The sequence below is a fragment of the Pleurodeles waltl genome, chromosome 7 (genome assembly GCF_031143425.1).
Source record: "Pleurodeles waltl isolate 20211129_DDA chromosome 7, aPleWal1.hap1.20221129, whole genome shotgun sequence".
In the NCBI taxonomy this organism is placed as follows: domain Eukaryota; kingdom Metazoa; phylum Chordata; class Amphibia; order Caudata; family Salamandridae; genus Pleurodeles; species Pleurodeles waltl.
The window spans coordinates 1,541,879,888-1,541,899,149 of record NC_090446.1 but is presented as its reverse complement, the minus strand read 5'-3'; positions in this window follow the sequence as shown (position 1 = coordinate 1,541,899,149).

Sequence of the window (19,262 nt, the reverse complement as noted above, 5' to 3'; positions counted from 1 at the left end):
TAAGTTAGGCTTGATAGCCTGTGTGCCAAGCTACCAGAGGAATAATCCAATCCCAGGTTTATTTAGTGACTTTTCTGGTTCACCCTTGACAACCTGACAAGTACTGTCTTTATTAATTCAGTTGGAGGTCTCTTCCCTTTCAACTAATAACCTAATTTCTAACATTGTTGTGAAGTGGTTGAGATCCAATACTTGTGGTAGTGCTGCAACAGAATGAATTGTGCAAAATCCATAAACACTTTTGTAAATCTGACATTTAAAAAAAAAATCTCCTTGATTGGCTATGTTTCCTTTTTTCCCCAAACTAAATTCCAGCCTCATACTTGTGCACCTGTGATACCTGCTTCAAGAATGCAGCGTGTCCTGACCAACATGGAAGACTACACTGTAGTGGAGATGAAACAGTTTTCCAGAGTGGGGACTGCTGTTGACAAAATGCTCTCTAGATTACCCTCAGAGCATTTGGGGAAGCTTATGAGCTGCAGAGGAGCAGGAGGAGGACAGGATAGCAGAAAGAGAATAAACATTGGCTGCAGAGGAAAGGAAAGCAGCTGCAAAGAAGAGAACAGCTAAGGCAGACAGAGTCCTGCCAGAAAGGAAACTTACTCTGCAGAAAAAGAAAAGGAGCTGGACCTAAAAGTCAAACCACTCTTAGAATCCAGCAGCAATAGTAGCAGAGACAATCCAGGGCCTCAGTTACAAGGCCTTGCAGTGGGACGGCCCAGCAAGTGCCTTGCTGCGCTGCCCTGTGCCACCGGGAAAGGACAGAAATGTGCTGTATCTTCAAGGTACGGTGGATTTCTGTCCTCTCCCCTTTGCTGGTGCACAAATTGAACCATGGTAAAGGGTGCCTGCATTGTGGGGATGATTGTTTTTGTGCTGAAAGGCACACCTTCATGGCAAAAAAAATCACAAGAGGTGTGTTCCTCTTTGTATGTGCGCCGCAGCCCAAGCAACACCTATCAGTCAGTGTTATGCATGAAAGAGGGTCATATCTACAAGGCCATGAAAAGCTGTGCAAGGTGGCTTTGAGTGGCCTTGTAAATATGGGTTCGCACACTGCGCCACCGGAGCGTAAAAAAATTATGCTGGGGTAGTGCTGTGTGCCTCTGGAGCCTCGTAAATGAGGCCCCTATTGTCCAAAGGTGACAAGAGGGTCAACATACACCAGGACATGGTACCTAGCTTTGTGGTAAGGATCGCATAGGCAAGTTATTTGAAAGCCATGAGGCTGCTGTGAAGAGCAGAGGGACAATGAGGAGGATTAAGGAGTAGGTATCATATACCCACTAACAGAAGGAATGCTTTTTTGGCTCTAGAGAAGGGTAACAGAATTAAGAACCCACTCACAAAGGAAGCCCTTGTTAGGAACTATGGTCCCATCCCTGCGAGGTACAGGTTGAAGTTCAGGGACAGCCAGAAGCTGTCAAGCCAGTCCTGGGTGGATTCTGTGGATTACTCCAGGAAGGCACTAGATGCTAGGGTGGAGGGCAGTAATGTGAATAATTAGGATGAACTGTACATTCCTGTTCGCAGGGAACACATATTCAGTAATAGTTCTGCAGAGCTGCTCAATACCTCATTGATTGTAGATTCACTGTACCCAGGGAACTTGCTAAGCAAGAGCAGCTTTGGTTCAGTACCACGGTCCACAAGAAGGTACCTGGGGAAACCTGAAGAAGAATGGATAGAGTGTCCCCCAGCGTAAGGAAGGGGAAACAGAGAAAAAACAAAGGAGTTTCCAAAGACCCCCGAAAGAGTTCTCAGTCCCATTCTGAATCAAAGAAGGATGTTTGTCATGGGAAGGAGCCCTCAGGTCACATTACACCCAAGGTTAAAGAATCCTCTGTCCCCTTCCAGAGGTTGGTCAACTGGGCCTTGGCTTGGTTGGATGACTTCTGAGTCTTCAGCTCTAGCTGGGATGCTCACCTGTACCACCGCCAGGTGGAGCTTCGAGCCCTACAGTGGGCAGGCCTGACTATCAAGGCCAGTAAGTGCCAGATATGACAGGGATCTGTTGTGAACATGGGCTCAATGAGGCCTAGGCGCAGCACCTCCAGCCTAGTATGCGAACAGACTTTGTAAGAAATTGAGTTTTTGGTTGTCTGGAGTGAGAGCACTGGTCAAGCAGCAACTACAATCCTTGTCAGGGTGAGGCAACAGTGAAACCCAAATTAACCTGTGCTCAAACTTCTGGTAGTGTGCCACAGAGCAGTCAGGCTTAAGTTAGAGGCAATGTGTAAAGTATTTGTGCAGCACTTCAAACAGTAAAACAGTGACAACACCACACAAGGAAATCCCACACCTGGTTGGAAAATAGAGCTTGCTTAATTTATGAAATAAAGTAAGAAGAAATTACAGAAATCCAATCAATAAAACCAGAGTTGTGAATTTTTAAAGAATAAAGTGTAAAATAGCACCTAAAAGCATAACGCGCCCTCTACAAATATCTGGTCAAGCTGAACCGGGCATTGTCCAAAGTACAGGTTGATTGAGATGGAGAGCAGGTCGGATACAGTTCCAGATTAGTACTGCTGAAGGTTTACCTTCACAAGTTTAGTGCCAAAAGTCCTGGACCACGGAGACTATTGCAGGAGGCTATTGAATTTACACAAAGAGCAAGCCAGCTGCCACAGATGGCTGGTTAGTGCTATGCGTTAATAGTCCACAATGAGGTTGATGCTTCAGTGCGAAGAGACAGCTGGTGGAAGCATGTGCTGGTTTTTGGTACGAGCGGTGGGGTCTTAAAGAACAGGCCAGTTTGCAGTCATGAAGAGCCCAAAAGCTTGATTTAAGATACTGTGGGCTACACCAAGGGTCCAGCACCTAAGAGACGCCACTTAGAGTGCAGGAACCCATTGCAGCGGGGCCCAGGAGGTTTTTGGCGAGAGTCTTTGATGTCACTGATGCTCAGATCAGGAGGCCAGAAGACTACCCTTTGGAGTTACACTGGGGTCCTGGGTTCAAGATGAAGTTGGAGGTCCAGTTCTTCTTACCCAGGCACATAAGCAGAAATAAATTCAGTACAGAAGGACAGCAGTTCCTTTAGAGTAGCAGACCAGTAGAGTAGCAGTCCTTGTAACAGCAAGGCAGAGTTTCCACAGGTTTCAGAAGTGTATGGAAGAGTTGGTGTCTGTGGTCCATTTTTTATACCCTGGTCCTGGAGGGTGGAAGAGGCTTCTAGATCTGGTGTCTGTGAAGGTGCATGGACTATCCAGGCTCCCCTGACCTGGTGCCAAACTGACTGTAGTAACAATGTGGGGTGATTAGGCCCTGTGTTGAAAGGCAGAGCAAAGACTATTCAGTTTTAAGTGGGGCTGTACATAGCTCTGCCCCATCCTCGCAGCAAATGACTCATCCAAGCACAGCAAATTAGGCCTGGGCGTGGAGCTCGGCTCCACCGGTAGAGTTTGTGGAATTCAGGCAGTTTGCTCTATGCAGATTAGCACAGAGTTCCTGAATTCCACAATCTGACGTGGAACAGAGTTTGTTTGCACTCGCAAGATTGGGTTTTGGTGCTCTCTCGCACACAAGATTTCACATTTTTTCGTATTGCTGTCAGCTGCACCAGCAGCCAAAACAGGGTAGCTTGCAAATGCGAACTCACTTCTGAAGGACATTTTCTACTCCTGAGCCACTAAATCTAGTCAAAAAGAGATTTTGACTAGATGTTCTTCTCCAATGGACCATGCAATTTGTTTTTCAGATTGAGAAGACTTTTTTTTTTAAAAAGGAAGGAAGTGTGTCAGAGACTCCCACTTCCTGTTCCTGCCTAGCAGGCTTCTCCCAGTGCTTTGTCCATCTCCTGGTCACCTTTCAGTTGGAATTCAAGGTGGAAGGATCACTCTCCTGGATATACCTTTGGAAAATAACTTTGTTTTTGTTGAATCACACAAGTAAGTTCAAAAACTATTGTATAAGAGTGTTGTGTTTGTTTGCTTGGGCATGCACCAGTATTTCTTTTTTACTTTAATTTGATATTTGATTTTAAAATTGTATAATGTTGGGTGAGCTACAGTTTAAGTATGGGCCTAGTTATTATTTACTTTGCATTTCATTGGTTTTTCACCTTTTGTAAAGGAAAATTGTTGCACAGCTCAGTATCTTTTCTACGTGTGTAACATTTGCAATATTATTTTAGTATGTGGCCTAGAATTCCAAAGGGCCATTTAACCAGTCAGCCCTGTACTAGTAGACCTCAGTGCATTAAATAAATGCTTCAGTGGTATATGTTTTTAAAACTTCATTGGATTCAATTTAAAATGGTGGCTATTGCTTGCAATTCATTTTTTTTCTGCAAACAGTGTATATATTGTTGGGTAATATTATTTGATGCCATAGCAGGATGTTGATTGTGCATGTGGCTGTCAGCCATTTTGTGCATGCAGCCAGTGTCCCTTTGGCATAGGTTTGCATGTGGTGTTTGTTATCCTTGCCTTCTTTCTCCTTGCTGTTATTGTTTGTCCATGTGGCTGGCTGTTGGCCATTTTGTCGATCCAACTAGAGTCCTTCGCCATGGGCTTCCATGTGTTTTTTGTCCTCCCTGCCTCCCCCTTGCTCCTTGTTGTTTAACCATATGGCTAGCAGCCATTTTGTGCATGCAGCAAGTGTCTCTCCCTTTGCAATAGGCTTGCATGTGTTCTTTTTTGCCATGCCTTCTTGCTCCTTTTTGTTTTTGTTTGACCAAACGGATGGCTGGCAGACATTTTGTCCATCTGGCCAGTACCCCTTGCGATAGGCATGCATGTGGTATTTGTTATCCTTGCCTTCTTTCTCCTTGCTGTTATTGTTTGTCCATGTGGCTGGTTGTTGGCTATTTTGTCGATCCAACTAGAGTCTTTTGCCATGGGCTTCCATGTGTTCTTTGTTCTCCTTGCCTCCCCCTTGCTCCTTGTTCTTTAACCATATGGCCAGCAATCATTTTGTGCATGCAGCAAGTGTCTCTCCCTTTGCAATAAGCTTGCATGTGTTCTTTTTTGCCATTCCTCCTTGCTCCTTGTTGTTGTGTTTGAACATGTGGCTGGCTGGCAGTCATGTTGTCCATCCAGCCAGTGTCTCTTGTCTCCATGTGTCCTCCTTGCTGTAACTTGTTGTCTGACCATGTAGCTGGCTGGCAGACATGTTGTGCATGCAGGCAGTGTGTCTTTGACATAGGCTTACAAACAAACATTGTAATTATTGATCTTTTTTAAAGTGTTTAATTTTGTTTTCTTGTTTAATTTTTACATTTTAATTTTTAATTTTTAATTGTTATGCCATTTTTATTTCATTTTTAAATGTATTTTTTATTTACATTTGTATATTTTAGTTTTAATTTTTATATATATATATATTTTTAATATAATACATTTTTTTTATTTAATTCTGCATTTTGCCTTGCTCCATCCAACCACATCTATCCATTCCATTCCATTCCAACATCTATCCACCAAAGAAACCCAGCGACACTACAGCATTCAGTTTTTTAGGTGTAATTCCATTTCATCCAGGACACACTGGCTGAGGAGTATGGCAGACAAATAAACAGCATAATTTATTTTGAAAGTGATTGTTGCATTTCCCCTGTACCACCTTGCTGCCATAGGTTATTTCAAGGATTATTCCATTTACCCATGCACCTCTCTCAGACTACCCCACGTGTCTCCTTTAAAACAGATGGAGATAAAGCAAAGAGCTAGATCTGCCTGTTGTGCTCTCTGATTTGAAATGTATTTTTTTATGGTGTGGTTTGCCTTTACAATGTTTGAATAAATAGGTATACTACATAAATAACCAACTACAATAATTGATTTCTCTGTACTATTTCCAACCTGCAGCAATGCCACGTTTCACTAACTACATGTTTTTCTTGCTTGGTTGTTTATATGTGCACAAGAGAAGATATGCTAAATCACCAGCAGTATTGACAAAAAGAAGGCCTTACAGTTACTTTGGTCCACAGGCACCAAACACTTTCACTTGTGCATCTTAGTGCTACTGCCAACCTAGAGCTTAAGATGGCCCCAAAGAAAGTTGCTCCCAAGAAATTGGCCACTGAGAATAAGCAGCTTTCCTCCAGGAGCGTGCCAACCACAACATTTTTCGGGAGACGGGTGCTTGCCACACTGGCCTTCGGGGAAGAACTGGGAGCAGCACTCCCATATCAACAGCACCACCCCAACCCAAGTCCAAGGCCATGTCTGTCAGTGAGGCAGTCACTGCAATCATGGCGATGCCAACGAGCAGTGATGTTGTACTGGATTTGTCTCTTTTGCAAAGTGGTACCCAATCGTTTCAGGAAACAGAGCAAAGTGGACAGCAGCTGCCGACAGAGCTTCCAGAAGTTGAAGCAGAACTTGAGGCAGAGTGTCCTGCTGAACAAGAACCTCTTCCTTGAGTATCAATGGCTTACAGATCTCCAGCAGGGAAAAGGAAGGGTACTACTCCACCATCTTCTCCAAGCACCACTTCTGATGACAATGATAGGGACATGGAGTGGATCCTGGCAGAGTCTGGGAGATGCCAGGAGAGGCAAGGGAGAAGAAACATCCCAGAAAGCCTTAGAATCATGGAAGGGGATGATGATGAGGAGGATGATGACAACAAGCCAGTCATTGTGGAAGCTAGTAAATAGGAGTCCGACGTTACTATCCAACGTGCTTTAAGGGATGTGAACAGGCAGCACCACCAGATCCAATATTTGTAAGGCCCCAGGGCAGAACTGCACCAACCCTTACTTCAGTAGAGTATGCACAGCAGAGAGGCACTCAACACAACCACGACTACCTAAATCCAGTTCTTCTTCAGGCATGGCACAATAAGAAAGTACTCCTCTCTAGTTTGGAACTTTTTTATGATTATCAAATAGGATGAGAACAATGACATATACTCCATTTGCCATGCAAGTGTTCATCAAGGTAAGCCTGGTTCACATTATGGTATTGGAGGCCAGACGACCCATATGAAACATCACAGAATCCGGTAGGAGGAGCAACTAAAAAAACAGCTCAACTTCATTGTGGTGTTGAAGGTGAGGATAGCCAGGAAACATCAGCTACAACTGGTCAAATCACGGTGGAAGGTGAGGAAGAAGAGGGTAACATCCTCATGCAAAGCAGCCCTGTTCCCAGCTGTGCACTAGAATCACCTGCCTCAGTAACCTCACACTGGCACAGGAAGACTCAGAGTCAGATGAAGATACCACAGCATATGGTGACTGCAACACCACCATGCGAATTGCACCCCCTACATCTCAAAAGTCACCTGTGTCAGTGGCCCCACAAAACATGAAAATCCAGGCTACAATTATGGGCATCTTTAGGCAGGAGAGGCGCTATGACCACGAGCACCCAATGGGACATTTATACAATGGGAAGCTGGCAAAAAAGTTAGTGCTGGACCTCCTCCCATTTCCTTTTGTTTAAGGAGTGGGATTCTTAGAGCTTGTGTCAGCCCTCTCTCTGAAATAGAAGGTTCCAAGCCGGACCTATTTTGCCAGAGTTGCTGTTCCAGAGCTTCATCAGGATGTACTGCAGCAAAGTGTTGTCCACACTATCCACCTGAAGACAGACATGTGGACCAGTTGTCAGGTGACTGATTACATGTGCATCACTGCACATTTGGATCTCTTTTCTGGGGGTAAATTAAAAGCTGTCTACAGGTCATGGCCCTAAAGAAATTTTTAGGAGCGTTCATCGGTATGGAACAATAGCCATGTTCGCCATGAGGAAATCACACACAGCCGCAAATTTGATATTAAGGTGTCTGAATGGCTGTGACCCAGAGGTTTTCAAGTTGGATTTGTTGCCACGGACAATGGCAGTAACATAGTCAAGGCAGTGGCAAATGTTGGCTATTTTAGGGTCCTGTGTTTGGCACACTGCATCAACCTGGTTATGCATGACTTTCTTAAAAATAATATATCATCATCAACATACTGACCACCTGCAAATGCATCTGCACTCATTTCAGCCATTTTTAAGTTGAAGATTATTCAGCAGGATAGCAGAGTACCACTTCAAATTATATGTTGCAACTTCTGTTAGAGCAGTAGAAACAGATTAGTGACTATGTCATTCAACATAGAGGAGCTGATGCAATTGGGAAAACTATGACCATTGATGCGACAAATGGGGCCTGGTCAAATGCCTCACACAGATGGTGCTCCCTTTTGAGGTTTTCACGCTGGAAGTAAGCAAGAAAAACAGTACAATGGGCCAAGCTATCCCATTATTGCATCGGTTACAGGAGCAGCTAAAGAAGGTGTCTGAAAGGTTCGCATTTGGAAGTGCAAATTAAAACTCAGAAGCGCATTTCTTGGCTAATAGCCTAAGCTGTTGCTTGCTTTCTAATGCAAGGCTGCAAAATGACATAGGCCCTCATTCTGACCTTGGCGGGCGGCGGAGGCCGCCCGCCAAAGTCCCGCCGTCAGGTTACCGTTCCGCGGTCGAAAGACCGCGGCGGTAATTCTGACTTTCCCGCTGGGCTGGCGGGCGGTCGCCTTCAGGCCGCCCGCCAGCCCAGCGGGAAAGAGGCTTCCACGATGAAGCCGGCTCGGAATCGAGCCGGCGGAGTGGAAGCTGTGCGACGGGTGCAGTTGCACCCGTCGCGTATTTCACTGTCTGCACAGCAGACAGTGAAATACATGTAGGGGCCCTCTTACGGGGGCCCCTGCAATGCCCATGCCAGTGGCATGGGCACTGCAGGGGCCCCCAGGGGCCCCGCGACCCCCCCTACCGCCATCCGGATCCCGGCGGTCGGACCGCCGGGATCCGGATGGCGGTAGGGGGGGTTGGAATCCCCTCGGCGGCGCAGCAAGCTGCGCCGCCTTGGAGGATTCATTAGGGCGGCGGTACACTGGCGGGAGCCCGCCAGTGGTGCCGGTCCGACCGCGGCTTTACCGCCGCGGTCGGAATCCCCATTGGAGCACCGCCGGCCTGTCGGCGGTGCTCCCGCGGTCCTCCGCCCTGGCGGTCTTTGACCGCCAGGGTCAGAATGACCGCCATAATCTCGTCCAAGAGTACATTTGACCTAGTCTACTTGATCCACGCTACAAACAAATTGTATCCCTCTTACTCCTTTTTTGAAGGGGTGAAAGGGGTGTTTCACAATACAAGAGGTGGATTGTTGAGCAAGCAGGAGAACTGAGAGAAGAATGGATGGTACTTTGATTCCCACTCTGCCGTTCAGGGGTGTCGCATTCAACTTCCAGAGAGGGTAGTCTTGTCTCACATTCACCAACCCCACCAAAAGGAAAACTGGCAACAACAGCAACAGAAGTTTTGGATCCAATCTCTGCATTGGCTTGGTTTCAAGTGGCACGCATTAAGTCCAGTGCAGAGGCAAAGGAATAAGCGGTTGAGCAGGTGGCAGCACCAGTGTCCATTCAGAGAATGTTCCAGGAGTACCTGGATCACCGAAAGAGGTGTATGTGGATCAAAACCCATTGGTGTATTGCTATAAAAAGATGTGTTGATGGCCAGAGCTCAGCAGGCTGGCAATAAAGTTTCTGGCTTGTCCTGTAGCCAGCGGGTCTGCTGAATGTGAATTCAATGTAGCTGGTGCAGTTGTTACAGTGAGAAGGGCAAGTTACTCGCATCTAAATGTGGAGAGATTGACCGTGATCAAACTGAACCAGCATTTTATACCATCTGATGACACTGTTATGGAAACACCACAGGAGAAGGAAGAGGATAATTGGTCAGAATCAAGTGTGTTAGCTGACAAACTTCTGGGAGAACCACCAGAGTTGGAGGACGAACTCCACTTCACAGACTGAGTATGCCAGTGCCACCATAGAACTTTTAAATTATTTCTCGTTCAGCTTCTTTTTCTCTTTATTTCTTTGCAAAACATTATGGGGGTCATTACAACCCTGGCGGACGGTGTTAAAGCTGCGGTAATACCGCAAACAGGCCGGCGGAAAAAAAAAGGGAATTATGACCGTGGCGGAAACCGCCAACATAGACAGCCACTTTAACACTCCGACCGCCACGGCAGTACAGACAAGCAGCGCGGCGGTCACCGCCAACAGACAGGCGGAAGACAATGTACCGCCCACAGTATTACAACAGGCCAATCCGACACCTTTTCCGGGGCGGATTCACCGTGGATAAAAACACGGCAGAAACAGCTTTTGCAATGGGAAAACGCTCACCTTAACACACTCCACGGGGAAGGAGGGCACCATGGAGCCGGAACTCCAAATACTCCCTGCGCTTGTCTTCCTGCTCCTGTAACACATCAGCAACGGCGGCGCCGAAGACACCGGTGAGTACTGCACCTACGACATAGGGGAGGGGGGAGGCAAAAGTCTGGGACACAAACATACAACACCCCCACCCCCAACCCGACCCTCACACACTACAACACACACACCAATGCATTTCCAAACATCACAGTAACAACCCCCAAACCCCCCGGAAGAATGCAAAGACAAAAGGAAATCAGTACAACCATTGTAATGTATCAAAATACAGTAAGCTCATATATACAGAAATATATACACATTCCAAATATATACATCACGATTAGTAGTGCAGGTATGCACAATTCAATGTCCGTGGACCACTGGGCCCACAATGCATGTGCGAGGCCCACACACGATACCTGTCCAGAAACGGAGAGAACACTGCAGGGGCATCAGATAGAAATACAACAGGCACCTCAGGGGGAAGGGAAGGGGGGCACCTCAGCCGGATGCCAGCACCACGCCAGATCCACGACGGGGCACCATGCCCATTGATGTATCCTGGGGAGTGCAAAGCCACAGTCTCTCAAGTCTCTCCAGTGGGTGGGTTGCCCACTGTACCATCCTGGGGAGTGCAAAGCCACAGTCTCTCAAGTCTCTCCAGTGGGTGGGTTGCCCACTGTACCATCCTGGGGAGTGCAAAGCCACAGTCTCTCAAGTCTCTCCAGTGGGTGGTTTGCCCACTGTACCATCCTGGGGAGTGCAAAGCCACAGTCTCTCAAGTCTCTCCAGTGGGTGGTTTGCCCACTGTACCATCCTGGGGAGTGCAAAGCCACAGTCTCTCAAGTCTCTCCAGTGGGTGGGTTGCCCACTGTACCATCCTGGGGAGTGCAAAGCCACAGTCTCTCAAGTCTCTCCAGTGGGTGGTTTGGCCACTGTACCATCCTGGGGAGTACAAAGCCACAGTCTCTCAAGTCTCTACAGTGGGTGGTTTGCCCACTGCTTTATCCTGGGGAGTACAAAGCCACAGTCTCTCAAGTCTCTCCAGTGGGTGGTTTACCCACTGTACCATCCTGGGGAATGCAAAGCCACAGTCTCTCAAGTCTCTACAGTGGGTGGGTTGCCCACTGTACCATCCTGGGGAGTGCAAAGCCACAGTCTCTCAAGTCTCTACATTGGGTGGGTTGCCCACTGATTGTCCCTGGGGAGTGCAAAGCCACAGACTCTCAAGTGGATAACAGTCTCCACTGGTTCTGGAGGGGGACTGGTGCCCAGAGTGCTTCATCCTGTGAAGGATTCAGGTAGTGGATGCAGTTCTTCATTGGTTCTGGAGGGGGACTGGTGCCCAGAGTGCTTCATCCTGTGAAGGATTCAGGTAGTGGATGCAGTTCTCAACTGGTTCTGGAGGGGCACTGGTGCCCAGAGTGCTTCACGCTGTGAAGGATTCAGGTAGTGGATGCAGTTCTCCACTGGTTCTGGAGGGGGACTGGTGCCCAGAGTGCTTCATCCTGTGAAGGATTCAGGTAGTAGATGCAGTTCTCCACTGGTTCTGGAGGGGGACTGGTGCCCAGAGTGCATCACGCTCCCTGTGACTGTCCCAGTTCCATCACTGTCCCAGCCGCACATGGGCTAACGATGCTTGAGTTGGCGGTGCTTGCCCTGTTCAGCGGTGCTTGCCATGGCGGTCTTTGCCCTGTTCAGCGGTGCTTGCCCTGTTCAGCACTGCTTGCCCTGTTCAGCGGTGCTTGCCATGGCGGTCTTTGCCCTGTTCAGCGGTGCTTGCCATGGAGGTGTTTGCCCTGTTCAGCGGTGCTTGCCATGGCGGTCTTTGCTCTGTTCAGCGATGCTTGCCCTGTTCAGTGGTGCTTGCCCTGTTCAGCGGTGCTTGCCATGGCGGTCTTTGCCCTGTTCAGCAGTGCTTGCCCTGTTCAGCGGTGCTTACCATGGCGGTCTTTGTCCTGTTCATGGGTGCTTGCCCTGTTCAGCGGTGCTCGCCCTGTTCAGCGGTGTTTGCCATGGTGGTCTTTGCCCTGTTCAGCTGTCCTTGCCCTGCTCAGTGGTGCTTGCCATGGCGGTCTTTGCCCTGTTCAGAGGTCCTTGCCCTGTTCAGCAGTGCTTGCCCTGTTCAGTGGTGCTTGCCATGGCGGTCTTTGCCCTGTTCAGCGGTGGGTCATGGCGGGCTTTGCCCTGTTCAGCGGTGCTTGCCCTGTTCAGCGGTGCTTGCCATGGCGGTCTTTGCCCTGTTCAGCGGTCCTTGCCCTGTTCAGCGGTGCTTGCCATGGCGGTCTTTGCCCTGTTCAGCGGTGCTTGCCCTGTTCAGCGGGGCTTGACTTTGCTGTCTCTGACCTGTGCAGCGGTGTGTGGCATGACGGTCCCTCAGTGCCCAGCTGGGCTGTGGCTGCCGGGGCCCTCCAGGGCACTGACTCTGGCGGTGGTCTCCGGACCAGTGACGATAGTGCTGCCCTCCAGGGCACTGACTCTGGCAGTGGTCTCCGGAGCAGTGACGATAATGCTGCCCTCCAGGGCACTGACTCTGGCAGTGGTCTCCGGACCAGTGACAATAGTGCTGCCCTCCAGGCACTGACTCTGGCGGTGGTCTCCAGACCAGTGACGATGGGGCTGGCGGTGGCGTCCTGGCCAGCGGGGAGGATGGCGGCCTTCTCCTCTGTGCTGCTCTTACCAAACTTTGGCGACTTCTTCTGCCCCTTCACCATCTTGGGAGGAGTCACAGCTGACTCGACACTCCCCCTGGGACCCTTGTGAGCGGCTTTGCCGGCAGGAGTCTTCCCCCTCTCCCGTCCCTCCCACTGGTGTATTCTGAGTCCGTGGTGTGGCCCTACATGGCCATGTGGAATGCAGCCCCCTCGTGCTCCGGTGCAACTGTACCTCCGCCTGATGATGCTGATGCACAAAAGAACAGGGATAGCACAAAAAGGGGTGGGGAACAGAAGAAAGACAGGTTGAGTGCATGGCTTACCGCTACTGTTGGCGGACAATACAGACACAGCAGCCCACTGCACTACGCCGTGCTCTTGGCCTCTACAGATGCAGTTCCTGGGATATGGCCTACATGGCTATGAGTGTCATCTGTCCACATAGATGACACAGGGGTATGTATACCTGTACTTGGCACTCTAGAGAGGTGGGGTGGAGTGGCACATGGCCTGCATTCAGTAGGGGCCTAGCCTACGGAACTCGCCCTGGCCTAGGGAAACCCACAGCCCTCCTCCCCCACCCAGACCCCTCCACTGCACGCAAAGTCAGCAGAATGAGTGTGTACTCACCCCCTTGTGTCTGCTGTGATGCCCTCATGCGCCCATCCAACTCAGGGTAGGGCACCACCAGGATCCGGGACATCAGGGGGGTAATGGTGCGATGGGCACCCCTCCCACGTTGGGAGGCCATCCCCAGCTGAGCCTCCGCCGTCTTCTTGCTCCAGCGGCAAATGTCCTCCCATCTTTTCCGGCAGTGGGTGCTCTGTCTCTGGTGGACCCCCAGGGGCCGGACGTCCTTGGCGATGGCACGCCAAATATCCTTCTTCTGCTGGGCGCTGACCTACATGACATGTACAGGGGAAGAAGAGAAGTCATTAGCAACAGCACCGTTGAAGTGAGTGGCCCACATCTCTGCCCTGGCCATGTGGCACATGCAATCACACTCCTTCATGCTCGCAGAACTCTGCCCCCTTCCTACTAACATCCAGCCCTCTCCACCCAGGCATAGCCCATACAATTTGCACCCTATGTACTCACCTGTTGGTCTGGAGGACCGTAGAGTAGCGTGTAATGGGGGAGGACCCCGTCCACGAGCTTCTCCAGCTCCTGTGCAGTGAAGGCAGGGGCCCTTTCCCCAGACGCACCAGCCATTGTCTCTTCCAGACCGAGGTCACCGCAGCACTTGCAGTGTAGGTCCTCTCCTGTCGAAGATCAGGTATCGAGTGATTGAACAGATAGAAAATGGCAGTCACGTCCGCGGCGGTGACGTCCGCGGTGGTGCGTATCATCACCGCCGGCGCACTTCGTCATTGGCTCCTGGGGCCCATAGGGTCCAATGTTAACCAATGCAGCATTGCGCCGCGGTCTACGACCGCCTACCGCGACGGTGTACAACACCAGCGCAGTTACCTCACTTCCCATTGTCCCAGTTTAGAGGTCAGGCATCCACCATTTCAAGGACCCACATGGCTTCATTTACAACTGTGTCACACATACCTAGGCCTTGACTCTACACACATACAGGAAGAATTTTGTATTTTGTGTTGTGTTCTGTGTAGCTGTGGGTACATACCTCAGAAATGGTTGACTCTGTTGTCGCTGTTGTCCTTCCTAGGCACCGTCAGCTAGGACATGTGAGGAGATGGCGGAATCCTACGGTGTACCGACCGCTGGTGGACCTGTTAACAATGGATGAGTGACATTTAATCATCACCTACAGGTTTGACCGTGCCACAATCCAGGAACTGTGTACCCAGTTGGAGCCAGACCTGATGTCACCAATCCGCCATCCCACAGGAATCCCCCCTCAAGTGCAGGTGCTATCAGTGCTCCATTTCCTAGCAAGTGGGTCATTTCAAACAACAGTGGCCATGGCATCAGGGATGTCCCAGCCTATGTTTTCCAACGTGTTGTCCAGAGTGTTGTCTGCCCTGCTGAAACACGTGAGGAGCTACATCGTTTTCCCTCAGATGGAGGATTTGGCTACAGTTAAAGGTGACTCCTATGCCCTGGAACATATTCCCAACATCATAGGTCCCATTGATGGGACCCATGTGGCTTTGGTCCCCCCCACAGGAGTGAACAGGTGTACAGGAACCGGAAGAGTTATCATTCCATGAATGTACAGATGGTATGTTTGGCAGACCAGTACATCTCGCAGGTAAATGCTATGTTCCCTGGCTCTGTGCATGATGCCTACATCCTGCGGAATAGCAGCATCCCGTATGTGATGGGTCAACTCCAGAGGCACGTGTGTGGCTATTAGGGGACTCTGGTTACCCCAACCTGTCACTGCTATTGACCCCAGTGAGGAATCCCAGGACCAGGACAGAGGAACGCTACAATGAGGCCCATGGGCGGACTAGGAGGGTGATCGAACGCACCTTCGGCCTCCTGAAGGCCAGGTTCAGGTGCCTCCATATGACAGGTGGTTCCCTATTCTACTCACCAAGGAAGGTGTGCCAGATCATCATCGCCTGCTCTATGCTTCACAACTTGGCTTTGCGACGACAGGTGCCTTTTCTGCAGGAGGATGGTCCAGATGACGGTGTTGTGGCAGCTGTGAAGCCAGTGGACAGTGATGAGGAGGAAGCAGAGGAAGAAGTCAATGACAACAGGGACTCTGTCATACAGCAATATTTCCAGTGACACACAGGTGAGAACAATTTGTTTACTATTACATTTACTTTCACACTTCTACCTCTATCCTGTCTGTCAATTTGAAGTAGTATTTGCTAACTGAGTGGTACATTTCCTTAACGGTTTCACAGGTGTGGTTACCAACATGTGTCATCTGCTGGCATCCTTCATGGGCTTGTGATGTGTAACATAGGTATGTTGACATTACATTTTCGAACAGCTTTTGTCATTGTCATAGATAATACACATTTTCAAAATCACAGACTGACTCCAGATTGTTTTGTGGTTCAAGGGTGTTTATTGAAGTGCTAATTATTGGAGGAGGTGGCAAAATGGTGATGGGTGATGGTGGAGGAATGTCCATGGCAGAGTCCAGTCTATTAGTCTCACAGGTGCATTGCCCATATGGGCATAGGAAGTGGAGCTGGGGCAGTTCCAATCTGGACAGGGTAACAAAGTGGGACAGTGGGAGGACAATCAGGGTGGTCTCATTTCCTGGCGGGGGTCTTGCCATCTTGCTCTGTCCTGTTCCTGGATCTCAGGGACCGCTTGCGGGGTGGTTCTCCGTCTGCAGGGGGTGGGGTGCTGGTGTGGTGATCCTGTGGCGGGGCGTCCTGTCCACTAGCACCGGCGGAGGTGGTGGGCAGTTGATCGTCCAGGCTAGTGTCAGGGGCCCCTTGGAGTGCCACGGTGTCCCTCATGGTCTTTTGTATGTCCTTCAGCACCCCTACGATGGTGCCCAGGGCGGAGCTGATGGTTCTGAGCTCCTCCCTGAACCCCAAATACTGTTCCTCCTGCATGCGCTGGGTCTCCTGAAACATGGCCAGGACCGTAGCCATCGTCTCCTGGGAGTGGTGGTATGCTCCCATGATAGAGGAGAAGGCCTCGTGGAGAGTGGGTTCCCTTGGCCTGTCCGCCCCCTGTCGCACAGCAGCCCTCCCAGTTCCCCTGTGTTCCTGTGCCTCCGTCCCTTGGACCGTGTGCCCACTACCACTGCCCCCAGGTCCCTGTTGTTGTTGGGGTGGTGGGTTATCCTGGGTTCCCTGTAGTGGTGGACACACAGCTGATTGACGTGTCCTGGGGATGGAGGTATGGGCCCGCTGGGTGGGTGCTGTGCTGGTGTTACCAGAGGGTGGAAGGTCAGTGTTGGGCTGTGCCTGTGCAAGGGAAACCGACTGTCCCGAGGCCCACGGTGGTCCGGGCTGGTCATCTGGATCCAGTTGGCCAGAGCTGCTGTCATCACTGTGGGCCTCTTCTGTGGGTGCGGTAGAGATGTCTGGACCCTCCTGTCTGGTGATGTTACGTAGTGGTCCTGCAGGGGTATAAAAGCATGATTATTGCATCTGTGTGTGTCATGGTGTGCAATGGGTGGGTGAGCGTGTACCCCAGTGCAAGCATTCCTTTGTGGGGGCTTGTGTGATGATGGTTGGGGGGTGTTATGGGTATGTGCAGTGGGCATGCTTTAGTGATTTGTGTCCATGCTTTGTTGTGTCATGCAGGGCTTGGTGTTGGGATGGGATGCTCTGACCCACTAACTCTCTGTTTTCTTTCAATCGAGTTGACAGTGATGGATAACCCTTTGATTAATCCTCTAGTTGGAGTTCGCATAGGTGGGTGTGGTACCCTCTGTAAAATTATGTCTTCCCTGTTAGAGTGCTAGCCTGCTACTACAAGTACTACCTACCTACCAACCCTTTAAGATGCCTACTTGGGAAAAACCCTGCAGGATGAAGACTCCCTTTCTTCATTTATTCAGATAAGAGAAGAACAATGGATTGAAGTGAAATTGTTTAGTTAGTAATTAACTCCTACTGAAGAAGATGTTTTCTATGTGTACTGGATTTTGTAGGCAAAATAGGCAAGGACAATAATCGCCTAGTGGTCAATAACAGTTGCAGAGGGCAATAGAGTAAGGGTCTAAGTAAAAGACATACATTTTTGGGCTCCACTAAAAGACAGCAGTGCAAACTAAAAGCCTAAAACACCAAAATAAAGATATGAGATGCAAATGAGGTAAAAAGAAACCCTTCATTATTTACAAATAGAAAACCCTCACTCTTCGCCCACCACAGTCCCACTGTTGAAGTAAGCCTCAGCAAGGCCTACTAGTGCAAGGGGTTCACCTTTCTCTGCACAAAGTCCTCGGACCATGTAGGAAGAAGTTGGCACAGAAACTGGAATAAAAGACAAAAGTTTATTAACCTCATGAGGTGGTACTACAGTTCAAACAGCACCCTAGGGTAATGTCTGAAGTAGCACACTGAACTGAGAGAGCATGGTCCTTTTATACCCACACGGGGGCTAAAAGGAGATGGTACAATTATGGAAACAAGACTTGTATACATGTAAGATCATGTGGAAAATGCACAGTCGACAGGTAGGAGGAGCTAACAGTTTCCAAGGACTAACAGCTGCAGACCTTACTGAGCATGTGCGAAAGTAAGAGATGCTAAATATAACTTGTCACTAGGCAGATTTCAAGAGCAGTTAACAGAAAGGTAGGACAGAGCACATGGTGAGCACATGGCAGCATGTAGCAGAGAAAATGGCTGCCATGAATACAAAATGGATTTCGCAAAATGTTCACAATAGTTACTAAATACAAGATTTCTTCTGCTAATGCCTAATCTAATCACTGCTAAATTACAACAGACGACCCTTTCAGCATTACCTGAAGACATTCGTCTTTCTGGGATAATCTAAATATTCATCCTGTATATTTATGCTCATCATTTCAGCTATTTCCTTATCTAACATATGTTGTGCCTTCATTTCTGTAATATTTTGTTTGGTAGGCATACAAGCAGTAATACACATGGAGCAGAACATTGGACCACACTGAATACAGATACAGCATGTAAAAAATATTGCAATTATTACACACAGGATAGTCAGTAGTTTCCAGCCCCAGGCAGAAACAAGAGCCCAAAACCATCCAGAAAAAGTCCAAATACCAGTCTCTGTATGGATTTCTGCAGCAATTTTATGAAATTTAGATATTGCATCATATACTGAAGGTGAGTGATCTGGGATAAAAACACAACAACTACTACAGATGATTCGACATGCACCACCTCGATCAGCTAATATCACATCTAGTACCATACGATTTTGGAGCGCTAATATCCTCGCAACTTGGAGCTCCTCAGTAATATTCCCAAGTGCCAGAGCTGCCTGATTGGTAACAGCTTCCACAACCCTAGTCAATTGTCTCACTTTCCTACTGTTTAACGCAACACCTACAAAGGGGAACAGTCCTAAATTAAAATCAACATATTGTTGCAGGCTAGTATCCGTTTGGTCTACCTCATTTGTACTTATTTCCCTTTTATATCTATTGTTAATGATGTCATTGAACAGTTTTAAATCTCGGTGATATGATGCAGGAGCCAAAAACACAGGGGGTAATTGAAAAGATACATAACACACACCTGACCACCCAACAGGTAGTTGGTAATATCCATAGTTACCACAAACAAAATATGTATTATGTGAAGCTGTAAAACTACTATTATTTACACTCTCAATAGTTAAAATCAAGGTACAATCGCTTATACCTACTGGAATTCGTCCAATGCTTCGTATACATAAATCTGCTTTAGTTTTTGTAACAGAAATCACAAATTGTTCTTTCTTGTCAGAGTCTCGTATACTTGTGAAGACATATGGTATTGAAACATTGTCCGGTTGATACTCTTCCGATTCCCATTTAGTTCCTTTAGCTTGGGGATCCCCATCTT